The 19,238-nt window shown below is 44.9% G+C and overlaps 1 non-coding gene across 1 annotated transcript; it reads left to right on the top strand.

Moving 5' to 3' along the window:
- The first annotated feature begins 18,816 nt into the window (after positions 1-18,816).
- On the top strand, positions 18,817-18,923 carry LOC116193382. The gene has a single exon (XR_004154289.1). It is a non-coding gene; the product is annotated as a small nucleolar RNA R71 (small nucleolar RNA).
- The last annotated feature ends 315 nt before the right edge of the window (positions 18,924-19,238 follow it).

The following is a 19,238-nucleotide window of genomic DNA, read 5'->3' as shown; positions in this document are numbered from 1 at the left end:
ACCAGCTCCCCCCTCTCACATATTCAGACAGCTCCTTGCAGGTGACAAGATCAAAACGGAAGCACCAGGTCCCCGTTTTGATCCGTCCATGCATAACCAGAATCTTCGCTGTGAATTTCATCAGGGTGCTCCTGGTCACACTCTGGATACTTGTTGGAGACTCCGAGATAGAATCCAGGAGATGATTGATGCAAGACAAATCTCCTTTAACGAGGTCAAGCCGCCGAATGTCCGTGCAAATCCTCTTCCTGATCATGGATCATGTTCAGGACCTTCTGTGAACATGATTAGCATTGCTGCTATTGAGGAGGAAGAAGACGCGCAAAAGGCCTCAACTCCATTTGCCATTAACTATGCTCCAATAGAAGTCGCATTCGCTCCCGTCCCGTTCGTTATAGAAGTTCCTGCAAAGGAGCCTTATCACAATAGTCGAGTTCCCTGGACATATGAGAGCGAGGTTGCCAGTGCAAAACTGGAAATGAGCGCGATGGGAATCACGCGCTCAGGACGGGTTTATCAGGGTCCAGAGCCTGTTGACAAAGGAAAGGCACCCGCTACTGAGTTCTCAACCGCTCCAAAAGCCGTGTCATTCTCTACAAAGAAGGTCACCGATCAAGAAGCCGAAGATTTCATGAAGGTGATCAAAGCAAGCGAATACAAAGTGGTCGAGCAAATGAGCAAGTCACCAGCTCATATATCGTTGCTCGCATTGCTTTTGAACTCCGAACCTCATCGGGACGCTTTGCTGAAAGTTCTCACTGCGGCACAAGTCCCGAAAGATACTGCACCGAATAGAATCGAGGAGACGGTGAATTCTATTTTCTCGAATCAGATTTCCTTTTCGGAAGACGAAATTCCCACGGAAGGACAAGGACACTTGCGGGCATTGCACATAGTTTGCAAGTGCAACAACCACGTCGTTGGTCGAGTCATGATCGACAACGGCTCTGCTCTTAACGTTTGCCCCGTCTCCACGTTGAAACAGATGAACGTGGACATGAGTCGCATTCGTGCAAGCAAGACCACCGTTCGAGCCTTTGACGGCTCCAAGAGAGCGGTGAATGGTGAAATTGATATCCTAATTGATGTGGGTCCTTGTTCATTCTCTATTACCTTCCAGATCCTGGAAATACCCAATACTTTTCGTCTCCTACTTGAAAGGCCATGGATTCACACCGCCGGCGCCGTTCCTTCATCATTACACCAGAAGTTGAAATTCTTTGCCGAAGGCAAACTCATCACTGTCAACGGCGAGGAAGATTACGCCGTCTATAAGGAAACAGCTATCCCTTATATCAGCATTGGAGAAGATCAGAATCTTCCCTTCCATTCTTTCGACATGATCTCCGTAATTCGAGATTACGGAGAGGTCAGTCCATCACGAACTGATCGCATGATTGGAAAAGTTCTCTTGAAGAACAATTATGTCCCTGGAACTGAACTCGGGGCACGTGCACAGGGAATCCTTCGACCGATTGAAATGGAGGAATACCGCAATAGGAGGGGACTCGGCTTTCGTCCCTCCTGCCATGAGATCATGCAAGCTCGTCGTGTAAAACATCTACACCACCTTGCTGCATATTATGGGAAACTCTATAGGGGCATGCCGATTCCGCCACTCTCACAATTTTTTGCAGCACCACCGCAAATCATGGGAGGCACCTCCGAGAACCCGAGCACTGAAACAGATGACTTCTCTTCGGATGCAGTTGAAGCGTTTTTGGCTTTGCCAGCCATATATGCCGTCATTGAGGAGACATCTTCTAAGGTTCATATCCGCCCTGTACAGGAGGATGAGGAGCTTACCAACTGGACTTCAATTCCACTCTACTCGGCCATAGTTGCCGATGTGTAAGACGATCTTTATACATAATGCTACCTGCATGTCGGCAATGCCATAAGCCACATGACAGAAGAGGGGTTTTTGTTATGACTTGTTAATAGAATCCCTGCATGTTTTTTGATTTCCTGTGCCTAAATTCTCTCTCCTGCACTCGCTTCTAACATCTTTAATTTCTAAAACAATTCACTTTCATGGCCAGGCTCCAATCGAATCCAAATCACGGATACAACGATTCGGATTCACTCGAAACACATCTCGGAAAGTCCCTACCCATATACTTCGGGGAAGGACTTGACGAGGATGGTCGCGTGCCCGAGATAGAAGAGAGTTTGCATCGTCTCGAAAACCACCAACTCACTTCCGTCGAGCCAACCGAAGACATCAACATAGGCAATGCAGAAGAACCACGCACCCTTAGAATCGGAACGGGACTCGACCCTGCACAGAGAGCCCGAATGATCGACTTCTTGACAGAGTATCAGGAAGTATTTGCATGGTCCTACGCCGATATGCCAGGCCTAGACCCCTCAATCGTGAGGCATTTCCTCCCACTCGATACTGAAAGATTCCCACCCAAACGACAACACTTGCGACGTCAACGAGCTGACTTTCTCTTACGCATTAAGGAAGAAGTCATCAAGCAAGTAGACGCGGGATTCTTGGAGGTATGCAATTACTCTGAATGGGTAGCGAACATTGTTCCAGTGGAGAAGAAAAATGGGAAAGTCAGAGTCTGCATCGACTACCGAGATCTCAATAGGGCTAGCCCAAAGGATAATTTTTCGTTGCCTCACATCGATGTCTTGGTGGACAATACAGCGCGCCACACACAATTCTCCTTCATGGACGGTTTCTCTGGATACAATCAGATTCAGATGGCCGAAGAAGACAAAGTCAAGACCACATTCATCACGATGTGGGGTACATTTTGCTACAAGGTCATGCCTTTCGGTCTCAAAAATGTCGGGGCAACCTATCAACGGGCAATGGTCACTCTCTTTCATGACATGATGCATAAAGAGATCGAGGTCTATGTCGACGACATGATCGCGAAGTCCAAAGAAGGAGAAGATCATTTGGTTAACCTCAAACGATTGTTCAACCGCCTCAAGAAATATAAACTCCGACTTAACCCAGCGAAATGCACATTTGGCGTCAAGTCAGGGAAATTGTTAGGGTTTATAGTTAGTGAGGAAGGCATCAAGGTCGACCCTGACAAAGTTAAAGCGATCATGGAATTGCCCCTCCATCGACAGTGCGCGAAGTCAGGAGCTTCTTAGGACGGCTGAATTACATCGCGCGTTTCATTGCAAATTTGACAGATAAGTGCCAACCACTCTTCCGTCTGCTTCGGAAGAATGCAGCGGTCGAATGGGATGATGAGTGTCAGAAAGCTTTTGATACCATCAAGGCATATTTAATTCAGCCGCCGGTGTTGGTTCCACCTTCACCGGATCGTCCTCTCATTTTGTACTTGACGGTGCGCCGACAATCTATCGGATGCATGTTAGGGCAAAAGGACGAATCCTCTCACGCAGAGCGAGCAATTTATTATTTAAGCAAAAAGTTCACTGAAGGGGAATCCAACTACCCTGAGATAGAGAAAATGTGTTGCGCACTTGTGTGGGTCATGCAAAGGCTCCGGCAATACACTCTCTACCATACTGTTCGCCTGCTGTCGAAGACAGATCCTTTGAAATATCTACTTAGCACTCCGTCTTCCATGAGGAATATAGCAAAATGGCGTTGCCAACTGACGGAGTACGACATCGAATATGTGTCACGCACATCACTCAAGGGCCAAGCGATAGCAGATCACCTAGCAGAGTTCCCGATTGTCGATGACACACTGATCGACTCTGACTTCCCAGACGAAAGAATCCTCCAAATGAGTGGTGAGGAGGAAATTACCAGATGGAAGATGTACTTCGATGGTGCAGTCAATTCCACCGGGTCAGGTATTGGCGCAGTGCTGATATCCCCAGAAGGGCATCATTTCCCTGTTGCAGCGAAGATTGATTTCCCCTGCACCAACAACATAGCCGAATATGAGGCATGTATCCTCGGCTTGCAGGCGGCAATCGACCTCAAAGTCAAGGAGCTTGAAGTGTTTGGAGATTCCATGCTCACAATCTTTCAGACACTAAAACAGTGGAAGACGAAAGATCCGAAACTGGTGCCATATCATGAGTACCTTGAAGACTTGACAGAAAACTTCAAGGACATCTCATTTACATACACACCGCGCATGAAGAACCAGTTCGCTGATGCACTCGCAACACTCGCTTCCATGGTTAGCATCACAAAAGAGAATCTCATCGAGCCCCTCGAGTTTGAGATTGCTCAGGGTCCTGCCCATTGCGATGTAATCGACGCTGTCGACGGCAAACCGTGGTATGCAGACATTAAACACTTGCTACAAACGGGTCAATTCCCATCATTCACCGATCGACATGACCGGAAGACTCTTCGGCGCATTGCAGCAAATTTCTTCTTGAGTGTTGAAACCCTTTACCGACGTTCATTCGATGCCACACTGCTTCGTTGTGTTGATGAGAATGAGGCACATCGCCTCATGGAAGAAGTGCACGAGGGAAATTGCGGACCTCACATGAACGGGCTCATGCTAGCAAAGAAGCTCATGCGACTTGGGTATTTCTGGTCCACCATAGAGACTGACTGCGTCAAACATGTCAGGCATTGTCACTTGTGTCAAGTTTACGCAAATCAGATCAGAGCACCACCCAACGAGCTGCATCCAATGGCTGCTCCGTGGCCCTTTTCAATGTGGGGCATGGACGTGATTGGTCCTATTAACCCCAAAGCATCCAATGGGCACTTGTACATACTGGTAGCTATCGATTACTTCACCAAATGGATCGAAGCTATCACCCTTGCATCGGTCACTGCAAAAAACCGTGGCACGCTTCCTCAAACACGACATTATCGCACATTACGGGGTCCCTGCGACACTTGTCACAGACAACGCCAAGAATTTGAACAATAAGCTCATTGACGAGCTCTGTGCACAGTTCAAGATTCTACACCGCAACTCCTCTCCGTATCGTCCACAAATGAACGGCGCGGTAGAGGCAGCAGACAAGAACATAAAGAAAATCATTGAGAAGATGACAGTTAATTACAGAGACTGGCACGAGATGCTCCCGTTCGCACTCTTGGCGTATCGGACTTCTATCCGCTCGTCCACTGGATCAACTCCATATTCTTTGGTCTACGGCATGGAAGCAGTTCTTCCAATCGAAGTAGAGATCCCCTCTATGAGGGTCCTTGCCGAGTCCAAGCTCAAGGAAGCAGAATGGGCGAAGCAACGCTACGAACAGCTCAATCTCATTGATGAGAGGCGGCTAACAGCACTTTGCCACGGTCAGTGCTATCAGCAAAGAATGGCCCGAGCTTTTAACAAGAAAGTTCGTCCCCGCGAGTTCAGCCCCGGCGACCTCGTCCTGCGGAAAGTTTTGCATATCGCCCCTGATTCCAGGGGCAAGTTTGCTTACAAATACGACGGTCCCTTCATTGTTAAAGAAGTCTTTGACGGGGGGGGGGGGGGGGGGCAATCATTCTCAATGATATGGACGGGAACGAGAACGCTCTTCCGGTCAACGCTGATACACTTAAGAAATACTATCCGTGATGGTGTTTCTCTCATTCCACTGTGGACGTTTTCCTCAAATGCACATTACATTTTTAACTTTCTTCGCATGTACAATCTCCCAGCACTTTCATTTCTGCTTATTAATACACTCCCCGCTTCTGCTCTTTCCCCTTTCTCTGAACTTGTCCTGAGAGAAAAATAATAAATCTCCCGCTAGGTTGAAAACCTCTTTGAGGCGGCCTGGGCAAAAATTAGGGAATGAGAGGCACGGTTTAAAATCCCGCCAAAGGGGGACCGTGGCAAAAGGAGAGTACAAAGCAAAATCCTCGCTAGAGTGCAAACCCGAAAGGGTGCCCTAGGCAAAAGTTAGAGGAACCGAGAGGTATGACTAGATCCAAGTGGGACGGTCATAGCAAAAGGTGAGCTCTAAAGGAGAGAAGAGTCAAAAAGAATACCCCGCTAGGTCGTCACGCGTCTTGCGACCTAGGCAAAAGTTAGGGGCCTTCGGCAGCTCGACTATGAAATGACGGCTACACTCAGTGTGAAGAGACAACAAGTAGTAGTTTGGCAGTCTCCGATGCAAGCAAACTCTCTCTGACTCTCACAGCGCAAGACAAGTTTCGACATGCACTCGAATCGTCGTATCCTTGACTTGGAGGATCCCAAAATCCTTCCGCTTACCTTAATGCAAATTCTACGGGTCATGCCCGTTCTGTAAACATAAGCCTTTTTTGTCGAGTCACAATTTAGCGGGAGACGACCACCCCTTTAAATGGTTATCATGTTCAAATCCCCAAAGCATTATTATTCAGACTTCTTTACACATCTTCATTATGGCTATAGAGTAAGATTGACAACCACTATTAGCCCTTTTGATTCTAGATGCAGGAAGCAGGATGTGAACCCTGAAAAGAGTTTCTCTTTGACGAATGCATGTCTGCCTTATGCCAAAAACTACAGTCTAAATCCGAAGAGAAACCTTCAGGATAACACTCCAGGCATTCAGTGACATCCACATCAGTTGGCAAGCAATGAAACGTCCTACCACAGCATCGATTGCGACATGGACGAAATCAACGAGGGAAGAAACACAATGATTCCTTCCACACCTCACACTACTCCTCGGTGTTTGCATTTACTTCGCGCACCTTTATTTCTGCAATACACTTTCATTTGGCGTGCACCTTCTCAGGATCGCAGTGCGCCTTTATTTTTGCAATGCACTTTCATTTGGCGTGCACCTTCTCAGGATCGCAGTGCGCATTTATTTCTGCAATGCACTTTCATTTGGCGTGCACGTTCTCAGGATCGCAGTGCGCCTTTATTTCTGCAATGCACTTTCATTTGGTGTGCACCTTCTCAGGATCGCAGTGCGCCTTTATTTCTGCAATGCACTTTCATTTGGCATGCACCTTCTCAAGATCGCAGTGCGCCTTTATTTCTGCAATGCACTTTCATTGGCGTGCACCTTCTCAGGATCGCAGTGCGCCTTTATTTCTGCAACGCACTTTCATTGGCGTGCACCTTCTCAGGATCGCAGTGCCCATTTATTTCTGCAATGCACTTCATTTGGCGTGCACCTTCTCAGGATCGCAGTGCGCCTTTATTTCTGCAATGCACTTTCATTGGCGTGCACCTTCTCAAGATCGCAGTGCACATTTATTTCCGCAATGCACTTTAATTGGCGTGCACCTTCTCAGGATCGCAATGCACATTGCAAACCCGCCGAGCAAGCGCTCGTGCACCTCGCAAGTCCACCGGGTAGGCGCCTTTGAACCATGCAGTTCATTCGGTATGCACCCCGTGCATATTGCAAACCCGCCGAGCAAGTGCTCGTGCACCTCGCAAGTCCACCGGGTAGGCGCCTTTGAACCATGCAGTTCATTCGGTATGCTCAGTCCTATAAGGAAAAATACACATTTAAACTTCATAGCTGTTGTCAGCACCCCATTTTGGCTCACCATTACAAACAACGATATTAGCAATGATCCAAGCCACGACTTGAGCAGAATACAGAAAAAAGGCTAGGCAGAGCAAGAAATCACTATTCATCCTCAAGTCGGCAAAATTGAGCAAATGACTCATGGACATGACAGAAGGACTCTAGGGGTCACCAAAGGGCAACAAAGCGACCAGAGAGCTCAACAATGTCCAAAACCGGCATTTTCAGTGTACTACATGGACGGTACTATTTTCCGATAGTTCGCTCGGTCGTCGGAAGATAGTAAATATTGGACTCCAAAAATCCACATCAGTGCCAAAAAGATGGAAAATGTCTTCAAAGGCATTTTGCAAATCATCTGCTCTATACAGAACAATTTTCTGTATACAGACAACTTTTCAGTGGAAGTCCAAAAATGTCGGTTTCCCGGAGAAAAGTTAATGCCAAATATCAGACGCGGCCATGCCCCATCAGCACACAGAGCATGAATAATGCTTCAGATTGTCTCTTGGAAGTCACACAAACACTTCAAATGACTTCCGAACGGCAAAACAAGCATACCCCTCTTCAGAAGAGCATAGCCGGAGAATGGTCTGATGGAATTACGGCAAATGAAGTTCACACCGCATTGCCTAGAAAACTCTAGCAGACATTCACAATTGGGCAAAACAGACAGCAAAACCCTTCACGGTTTCCCGAGTAACCTCCGAAGAGCGGAAATGACCATTTTCAGTGGAAATCCATATCCGGAGGACCTCTTTGGGGAAACTTGACGCCGAATGCTTACGTTACACAATGCTAGCCTCCTCAAGGCTCAATGTGGAATCGTCGGAATAAATCACTCGACTCATCTAGATCTCCCGAACAGTGCTTTAGAGGTCTCAGATACACTCTTCAAGTCCTTGGAGGTCTGACCTTGACAAACAGAGATTACAGTAATCTCTGGAGTGCCTAAGCAACTCAGATGTCATCCTGAGAAACCCAGTATCGGCCTCCTAGGACGTCTCCGGCCCCACGTTAGCATTACCGGCTTAAGGGATGATTGTTCACGTTGTCTGACAACTTATGTCAAAATGACCAACGTGAGATGCAGATAAGAAATATGCTGTCAGAAGCGGACAACTTCGCCCTGATCACTTGCAATGGGCAAAATCGGCTTCCGAGCCTCACAAACATCCGGGACATTTCTCAATGGGAAATGTCAATCTCGGGCTCATTAACTCCGTTTTCACGCGTATACCGACAATTCGACGTTCAATTCGAACCACGAACTTCGAATACGCGACTAATCGAGACCCGAGTCTTTTCCCGGTTTCTCCTCTCAAGCCGTGGGACCCACGGGCTGCCCAAGGGCAACCGCCCTTTGCCCCAAAGCTTTCGGCCTTTTCCTCTTCCTCTCTTGCCCTCACCTAGCCCAAAATATCTTGGGTCTTTCTAGTCAACACTCAAGCCATTAACTCCACCTCCATTAATGCTTCTTGGCTCGTCCTCATCAAGATACATGGAGGACATTCATCCTCATCTCCATTAGGGCAACCGACTTTTGCTGATGAAGCCCTTAATGGTGCTTTGTTTTGCTTAATTGCTCATTAGCTTCACATATATATTGCATACTTGTCATTAAGCTAATCATTCATGAAGCACACATGATCTTGCTAGTTTCTCCCTCTAGAAAATGCTCTCAACTTCTTAGGAACCAGCAGCAAGCAAAGAACTTCATGAAAACCGAAAACCAAGCCAAATATCTTTGGAGTTTAGGTCGGGATCCATAGCGGGCACTATTCCGACTTATATCCAAAATTCTTCAAACTTCATAGACGACATGTTTTGGACCCAAGGATCCCATTTCTGAACCCAGTTTTTTAGTTTGGAGTCATTTGCTTATCGTTTTGGTCGTTTCGGGTGAAGTTGGAGTTCTCGGGTGAATAGTGACGCGTCACCAGCGTCACCAGCGTCCGTCACCGAGCGTCACCAGCGTCCGTCACCGAGCACCCCAGCGTCCGTCACCAGCCTCGCCAGCGCCTGTCACCGAGCGTCACCAGCGTCCGTCACCGAGCACCCCAGCGTCCGTCACCAGCCTCGCCAGCGCCTGTCACCGAGCGTCACCAGCGTCTGTCACCGAGCGTCACCAGCGTCTGTCACTGAGCACCCCAGCGTCCGTCACCAGCACGCTCGTGCCCGTCACCTAGCACCCCAGCGTCCGTCATCGAGCACGCCCGTGCCCGTCACCTAGCACGCCCGTGCCCGTCACCGAGCGTCACCAGCGTCCGTCACCGAGCACCCCAGCGTCCGTCATCGAGCACGCCCGTGCCCGTCATCGACCACGCTCGTGCCTGTCACCGAGCACCCCAGCGTCCATCACCAGCACGCTCGTGCCCGTCACCTAGCACACCCGCGCCCGTCACCAGCGCCACCAACACCCGTCATCCAGCGCGCCCGTGCCCGTCATCCAGCACGCCCGTGCTCGTCGCCCGTGCCAGTCACCGAGCGCCACCAGCACCCGTCATCCAGCGCGCCCGTGCCCGTCATCCAGCACGCCCGTGCCCGTCGCCCGTGCCAGTCACCGAGCGCCACCAGCGCCCGTCATCCAGCACGCTCGTGCCTGTCGCCGCACCCACCAGCGCCCATCGTCGTGCCCAGCGCCCGTCACCGTGCTTGACCACGCCCGTGCACGTCCACCCTTGCACCCGAATACCCTTTTAAGGGTTCCACCGAGTCACCCGACTCTCAAACACATCCCCGACTCTTTCCTCGTATTCCGAGGCTAGGTAAAACATTTTCGACTTAGAGGAGTTAGGGCTTTTTATATTTTTGCATGGCTATGGAGTATTATGGTGTTCATGCATGTTTCACTTGCAAGATTCAATTTTCATGCAATTTTATGTTATATTATGCATGTGCACTATCTTATGACTTGCTACCATGTCGAAAAAGGGCTTGGATCGTCGTAAAGAAGACTATCCCGACCCGACTATGGCGAATTAATTCTCGGCCAACTCTCTAAATGAGAGGGTTGAGACTTAAATTGCTCTTTCCGGGTTAAGATCGGTCTCCTTAGCCGATCCAAGTTAGTTTCCGAGCTTGTTTTATCATTATTGCACGCATGAAGCCGGTGTTATTTTATCCTTTCCTTAATTAAAACGTTTGTGAATGTTTGTATGTTTAAATGAGCTAAACAAATCGTGATAACGCCGGCTTTTGTTAAAAAGGAGTGTTATTTATCACGGTTGATGTTTGAGCATGCGAAAAAATGATTAAACCACGATTAGGAAATCATTTGTGACTCGGATAGAGCCATGAGAACCTTCGGCCACCTTTCATAAGATGAAGCCAAGGGCTTCTTGGCCTTCCTTGGGTCAAGAATGAGTTCCTTATCTCAAGTTTAATTCGTTTATCGGATGGTGTGAATTTTTACTTCAATGTCTTTACGATTCCTATGTTAAAGTATCGTGTAAAGACTCTTTTAAAATTAACGTGCATGGATTCATGTATCGAGGACTCATTTAGATCCATTCGGTTATAAGGATATTGTCGGTTATTCAACTGAATTATCCTTGATCGTTATGGATTCATTTTGGTCGTCGAATCACGGATCGTTTTCCTAATTAATGCATTCGGCTATAACCCTTAAGCATTAATTCCACAAACGGGTTAATCGGGACGCTCACATGATTAAACCCACTTTACACTGATAAAGTTTACCCGAATTGGACATTAACTAATAACTCGCATCGACGAGTCGTCAAAGGACGTTGGTGCCCTTTTCAAACTTATCAATTTCAAAACCCGAAACGCGCGGTCCGATGTAGCATGGACGTCTATAAAGGGCTTCTGTGTCTCAACTTGAGTTTTTACCTGATTCCAGGTAGCTTAGGTCACGATACAAAAGATCTTTCTAGATCACTTCCGGGCAGATCGACCGGTTCCTTGGCTTTTCCGGGGTTCTTGCACAACCCTGGACGATCCAGGGATTTGGTTGACACCGGCTACAGGCTGAGGTAGCCCGCACTACGATGTTTCCCTTTTCTGAAAACAACTTTCAAATAAAGGGCAAAAATCGTCTTTTCACAATTCAGCGATACCCTTAGGGTTAGCATGACAGAAACACTACAGTACGGGATAAGAATGGGCTACCTGTTCAGGTGCAGGTTCATCTGCATAGCCTTTCTTATCTAACTGATGAGTTTCTATCATCCTAACATAGACTCGGGTAACTAGAACAGTTATCTCTGTCCGAAAGCATGCAAAATGCTGATTAACCTTTCACTCGACCTAACTTAAACACTAGATAATGGTTAGGAGGAATTCTAGATTCCAAATCTAGAGTCAAAACACGAGTTTGGTTAATTCAGTGGTAATTCAGTGTCACAATACAGAACAACTGTAAAAGCAATCCACACACCTGAGATTTGACTCTCTTTGTCAAGTTCTCAAAATAAAGCCGAATGCTCAAACATTGGCACATGTTTGATTGTTTAGCATATGGCATTTGCTTGCAAAAATACCCCTGGGTTAATAATCTGTTAATTCACGTAAACACGACAATAACAAACACTCTGTCTGTTATTAACATGTTGCGTGTTATCTTTCCGCACCTGTTTGCCATGCGGGTCGAGCCTAATCCCTAGGCCGAATAATATTAGGGCTCAACGCCCTAATCATCGAGCACAGGGTCCAACACCCTAATCAACACTCACAGGGTCCAACACCCTATTTAGTGAGAGCGTCCATTGAATTTCAGTCCTTCGGTCTTTTCCCTAAACTCACGGTGAGTTAGAGTGGAATAATAACCGAACGCGAAACGACTGGAATTCGACCCTTTTGTAATTTGTATTTATTGTTTTGAGAGCATTGTAAGGATTCTATTTGGTGCATTTATTCTGTAAGAATTCCAGTCGGTGAGCGAACGGTCCGAGAGTCGAATTAATCGAATCGGTCTAATGCTTGCCCAGATACAAGTAAATCCAAGAACTCGCGGTTTTGGTTCACGCAGGGATTCAACCTCCATGGTTCGATGAACTGTAACACAAGATTGTGAACCAACTCCCCGACATACGGGTTTACTTCTCCCTCGGCTTCTCAACCGACATCGTTTGGTTCATCGAATCTCCGGTGTCAAAACGTGCGAGCCGAGCGCAACTTAATCCATGCGGTAAATAATAAAACATGCAAGCCTAGCAAACCAGAGTACCGAAAGGGCGTGTGGGATATAGGCCCGCACGTAACATGAACCCCCGAACACGGACTTTCCGGTTCCGCACAGACCAATGCCTTAACAACAAACTAGGTGTTCCATACCCCTAGACCCCGGGTAACTTATCCGCCTTCGACCTTCGGGTCGTAAAATGATAAGTGGCGACTCCTTCTCTCACGCGTGTCCGTCACGCGTCCCCACGGAAAGGTTGACGTTCCGACCAAGCCGCGCGATCCAAAAGCGCGCAATGCGGGCCCCGACGAGAGTCCACATTCGGGTCCGTACAGCTGTTAGCAGGCATGTGATCCCTCTAATTTTCCCTCTAAGCAAGTCAACAAGGTAGTGAAAGCATATGGTATCTGCTTCGTCCATAGGTTTTCTTCCTTTTTATTACAAGTCTTAATTCATTTTTTTGTTTTTGCATTCAATTTTTCCTTTCTGTTTCAGAAGCAAATTTTTTTTTTTTCAAGTCCAATTTTTGTTTGAACTTGTGCCTTTCCGCTCTTCTCGTTATAGTGAGTTCATTGAGTCGGCACATCCTGGGCTCATCACCCAAGTGGCCGGGTTTTAAAGGGACCCCTACGAACTCTTCCTCACTCTAACATTCAAGTTAGAATACTCATAACTCAATTCTTGAGTCATTGGAGTAAAGGCTATGCTTGCTTTTTTTTTTTGAATGCTCACTAACACTTTTCAGACTTCTTTTATAGGAATCACTAAGTACAAAGCTTCTTCTACCTCTTTCACTAAATGTTAAAGTGCTATTAGAATAATTAAAAAGAGGATATACTAACTAACTTTGCTTAGAAGTAGACCTGTTTATTTTTCACTTAAGGACTTGACCGACTCTTAAACTTCAAACTCTAGGGCTAAAAACTAGGTAAATTTGGTTTCTAAAGATTTGACTAATTAATTTTAACTAAGTACAAAAATCACAACAGTGGTGAGTAGGGCGCCTAAGTGAGTCAATTTTTTTTCAAACAATTCCTGAACCAATGCTATCAACAGTATTCTTCGTACAATCTCTAGATTTCAATAATTAAAAAAAAATTTAAAAGAAGAATTTGGCCTAACAATTGCCAGATAATTATGGACAATTATAGTTCAAGGTGACAGGGAAGTATAACCATTTATCAACAAAGACAGGCATCAGATGTCATGAGTAACAAATTAAATCACATAATTCAGACATCAACACTATACTCAATTTTATACTCCATCTGTTTAGTATCTCCCTTCCCCCACACTTAGATTAAACAGTGTCCTCACTGTTCCTAATGTAGCTCTAGTAAAACGAAAATAAAAATAAAGAACATAAGAGAAAAAGAGATACTAGTACTTCCTCGGTTTCGAAACATTAAGTTGAAGCAATTGGAGTTCCAACTGGTATAGCAATAGAGAGAGTCAACAGTTGTTATCCATCCTGGCTTCAAAAACAAAAAACAAAAACAAAAAGAACAAAAATAGCAGGTAATCCATCTTAACTAAAACAGTCAAATAGCAAATATCACAAGTCTACCCAATGAGTGGGTGCTTGATAAAGTACAAACCAGCAGCAAATCAAAATAAAACAAATGAAGCAAAAGAATTGAGAGCCAACATGGACTTTAGCTCTCAGACATGGGCTGCCTCCCATGAAGCACTTAGTTTATAGTCGCTAGTTCGACTTTTCCAGTTCTTCAACCGAATTTGCTAGATCCACCGTAGTGGCATCACCATTAATATTTTCCCCTTCAAAGTAATGCTTGAGAAGATGACCGTTTACTTTAAAAGTGCGGTCATCTTCTGACTTCAGCTCAACTGCACCATAGGGAAAAACATTAGAAATAACAAATGGTCCAGACCATCGAGATTTTAACTTACCTGGGAACAACTTCAAGCGAGAGTTGTATAATAGGACTTTCTGACTAGGCAAAAACTCTTACTTTAGGATGTTCCTATCATGCCATTGCTTGGCTCGCTCCTTGTATATCCTAGCATTTTCATATGCTTCCTCTCTCATCTCAGCCATCTGATTCAACTGGAGCAATCTCTTTTCACCTGTAGCTTGTAAATCAAAGTTAAGGTATTTTATGGCCCAGTATGCTTTGTGCTCAAGCTCTACTAGTAGGTGACATGATTTACCATAAACAATCTTGTATGGGGACATTCCTATGGGGGTTTTGAAAGCTGTCCTGTAAGCCCACAATGCATCATCAAGTTTTAAAGACCAATCTTTCCTAGATGCATTGACTGTTTTCTCTAAGATACGCTTTATTTCCCTATTGGACACCTCAACCTGTCCACAAGTCTGTGGATGATAAGGGGTGGCAATTTTATGAGTAACTCCATATTTTGATAATAATTTTTCAAATTGCCGAATGCAAAAATGTGATCCCCCATCACTTATAATGGCTCTAGGTACCCCAAATCTTGAAAAGATGTTCTTTTTCAAAAATCTGATTACAACTCTAGCATCATTACTTTGTAGAGCAACTGCTTCTACCCATTTTGAAACATAATCAACAGCCACAAGAATATATTTACTTGAAAAAGAAGAGGGAAAAGGACCTATAAAGTCTATTCCCCACACATCAAAAAGCTCAATTACAAGAATGCTATTTTGTGGTAATTCATGTCTCCTAGAAATATTGCCAGTTCTTTGGCATGGAGCACAAGACATAATGTAATTCCTGCAATCATGAAATACTCTAGGCCAATAAAATCCACAAGATAAGATCTTAGTTGCAGTTCTTTCCACACCAAAGTGGCCTCTTGCTTCCTTAGAATGACAGTGTTGTATTATGCTAAGCTGTTCAGTTTCAGGCACACAACGTCTAATTACTTGGTCAGCACAACATTTAAACAGATATGGTTCGTCCCAAAAATAGTATTTCACATCATGCAAAAATTTCTTTTTCTGTTGAAATGACAAACCATATGGTGTGATTTTGCTAACCATGTAATTGACTATATCAGCATACCAAGGTAATCCTTGGATTTCTACTACATGCAATTGTTCATCAGGGAACTTTTCATTAATGGGTGAATCTAAACAATCAGATTCCAAACGGGATAAATGATCAGCCACTACATTTTCAGTTCCCTTTGTATCTCTAATTTCCAGGTCAAATTCTTGCAGCAGTAGAATCCAACGAATTAGCCTAGGTTTAGCATCAGCTTTAGCAAACAAATATTTCAGGGTAGCATGGTCTGTGTATACTATGATCTTAGAACCTATCAGATAAGGCCGAAACTTGTCACATGCAAATATGACTGCTAAAAGCTCTTTTTCAGTTATGGCATAGTTCCTCTGGACCTCATTTAAAGTTCTACTAGCATAGTATATTGCATGAAATACCTTACCTCTCCTTTGCCCAAGTACTGCTCCTACAGCATAGTCGCTGGCATCACACATCAGCTCAAACGGAAGCTCCCAATTAGGTGCAACGATCACTGGTGCAGAAGTGAGTTTCTCCTTCAATAAATTGAATGCCTGCAAACAACTGTCATTAAAAACAAAAGCAGAATCTTTTTCAAGTAAATTACAAAGAAGTCTAGAGTTTTTAGAAAAGTCCTTGATCAATCTCCTATAGAAGCCAGCATGTCCTAAGAAGCTCCTTACTCCTTTTGTTGAAGTGGGTGGTGGCAACTTCTCTATTATCTCCACTTTTGCTCGATCAACTTCAATCCCTTTCTTTGACACCTTGTGACCTAAGACTATTCCCTCTCTTACCATAAAATGACATTTCTCCCAGTTCAGAAGTAGATTAGTCTCCTTACATATTTTAAGCACACAGCCTAAATTTGTCAGACAAGATTCAAATGATTTCCCAAAAACAGAGAAATCATCCATAAATATTTCAATAAAATTCTCTAACATTTCATAAAATATAGACATCATGCACCTCTGGAAAGTGGCAGGTGCATTACAGAGACCGAAAGGCATTCTCCTAAAGGCAAAAGTGCCATAGGGACAAGTGAATGTGGTTTTCTCCTGGTCCTCAGGTGCTATATGAATCTGATTGTAACCATAATAACCATCTAGAAAACAATAATAATCATGCCCTGTAAGTTTTTCTAGCATCTGAGCAATGAAGGGGAGGGGGAAATGGTCTTTATGGGTAGCATCATTTAGTTTCCTGTAATCTATACAAACTCTCCACCCAGTCACAGTACGAGTCGGGATTAATTCATTGACCTCATTTTTAACCACAGTCAAACCACCCATTTTTGGCACTACTTGAACAGGACTAACCCATTTACTATCTGAGATAGGATAGATAATATATGCATCCAACAGTTTAAGCACTTCTTTCTTCACTACCTCTTTGAGAGTTGGGTTAAGTCGCCTCTGTGGTTGCACTGTGGGTTTGCACTCAGCTTCCAACATTATCCTATGAGTGCAAATTAGAGGGCTGATCCCTTTGATATCTGCAATAGTCCATCCTATTGCCTCCTTGTGCTTTCTCAGCACGCTTAGGAGCTGCTGCTCCTGATCACCTGTCAAGGAAGAAGAGATAATTATTGGCAAAGTATCATCTATTCCAAGATAGGCATATTTTAAATGGCTAGGCAATGGTTTAAGTTCTAGCACCAGGGACTGTGTCAAAGATGACACTGGCTCCATTGTATCCACACCTGCTTTCTCCTCCACAGACTCAGAGATAAGCTCATCAATAATATCAATGGTGTAACATGATTTGCCATCATCAAATTTCTTTATGGCATCATAAACATTAAAAGTTATTTGTTCATTCATAACTCTTAAAGTGAGCTTACCTTGTTCCACATCTATTAATGCTTTACCTGTCGCAAGGAACGGTCTGCCAAGGATCATGGGCACCTCTCTGTCCTCCTCCATCTCCAAGACTATGAAGTCGACTGGAAATATGAGTTTGTCTACCTTCACCAGGACATTCTCGACAATACCCTTTGGATATTTGATACTCCTGTCAGCAAGTTGCAAGGTAATATGAGTTTTCTTGCATTCTCCAAGTCCAAGTTTCCTGAAAATAGACAGAGGCATTAAATTTATACTTGCACCTGAATCGATAAGAACGTTCTCAAAATGAAAATTCCCTATAGTACAAGGAACAGTGAAACTCCCATGATCTCTTTGTTTGCGTGGTAAGTTAGGCAAATCCTTTTGGAGAATCATAGAACACTCTCCTGTAAGCATCACAGGCTCACTCCCATCAAACTTCCTCTTTTTAGTGAGCAGATCCTTCATGAATCTAGCATATTAAGGCATCTGCTGGAGTGCTTCTACAAATGGAATGTTGATTTGCAGCTTTTTAAAGACATCTAGGAATTTAGCAAATTGGGCGTCCAGCTGCTGTTGCTTCAATCTTCCTGGAAAAGGGACAGGAGGAACATACGGTTTCACCCCTAGTGACTTCTGCCTTGGTTCCTTCACCTTTTGCTTACCTTTGTCTTTCTCTGCACTCTCCTCCTGAGTTTGAGCTTTTCTATTGACTGTGTCCAATTCCTTGCCACTCCTCAGCATTATAGCATTGACACCCTTGGGGTTCTCTTCAGTGTTGCTGGGTAAAGACCCTGATGGTCTATTACTCAATTGTTGAGAAATCTGACTAATCTGACCCTCTAGGTTTCAAATAGTGGCTTGTTGATTCTGTAGCATGGTGTCAGTCTTTTGCATATAGCTCAACATGAGCTCTTCCATTCTCGACTGACTCTGCTGAGGTGGAGCATTCTGAGCAGGGCCTTGCTTTTGGAATCCAGGTGGCGGTTTAAGTGCATTATTCTCATTCCTCCATGAGAAATTAGGATGATTACGCCACTCTGGATTGTAAGTGTTCGAATAAGGCCCTTGATTACTCCGTTGGAAGTTGTTGACAAAGTTCACTTGCTCTCCATTGGGTGAAGCTGAGGGATTTCCAGACATGCATTCAAGAGTCGAATGTGGTCCTGAACACAACTCACAAAAAGCAACCTGATTAGTATTAAAAGAATGTGCTGAGGTGAGTTTACTTACCTTGGTAGTGAGAGCTGAAATCTGGGTTGTCATATTAGCAATAGTGTCCATGTCATTGACTCATGCCACTCTTGATTTGCTTCTCTCATTCTGCCAATTATGTGCACTGGAGGCCATCTCTTCTATCAAAGCACTTGCTTCATCATAATTCTTACCCATCAGTGCGCCTCCTGCTGTAGCATCTACTAGAGACCTCAATGTATCATCCAGGCTAAGATAGAAGACCTCAATTAGGAGATTATCTAGCAATCCGTGATGTGGGCACTTTCTGATTGCCTCCTTGAATCTCTCCCATGCCTCATAAAGTGATTCACCACTGAACTTGGTGAAGTTAGTGATTTCGTTCCTCAATCTTGCAGTCCTAGCTGGTGGGAAAAATCTCCTGAGAAACTTAGATGAAAGGTCGGCCCAGGTGGTGATGGACTCTTGTGGCAGTGAGTTGAACCAGGCTCTCGCTTTATCCCTAAGTGAGAAAGGAAAAAGCTGTAATCTAATAACATCATCAGTGACATTATTCATCTTTACCGTGTTGCAGTATTGGAGGAATCCTGCAATATGCTCATCAGGACTCTCGTTGGGATATCCTCCAAACTGATTTGATTGAACCATCTGGATGAGTACCGGCTTCAATTCAAAGTTATTAGCTGGAATAGTGGGCCTTCTGATCGC

The sequence above is a fragment of the Punica granatum genome, chromosome 1, assembly GCF_007655135.1.
Source record: "Punica granatum isolate Tunisia-2019 chromosome 1, ASM765513v2, whole genome shotgun sequence".
In the NCBI taxonomy this organism is placed as follows: Eukaryota; Viridiplantae; Streptophyta; class Magnoliopsida; order Myrtales; family Lythraceae; genus Punica; species Punica granatum.
Note: the sequence above shows the minus strand (reverse complement) of the source record. Positions and strands in the feature narration are given on the sequence as shown.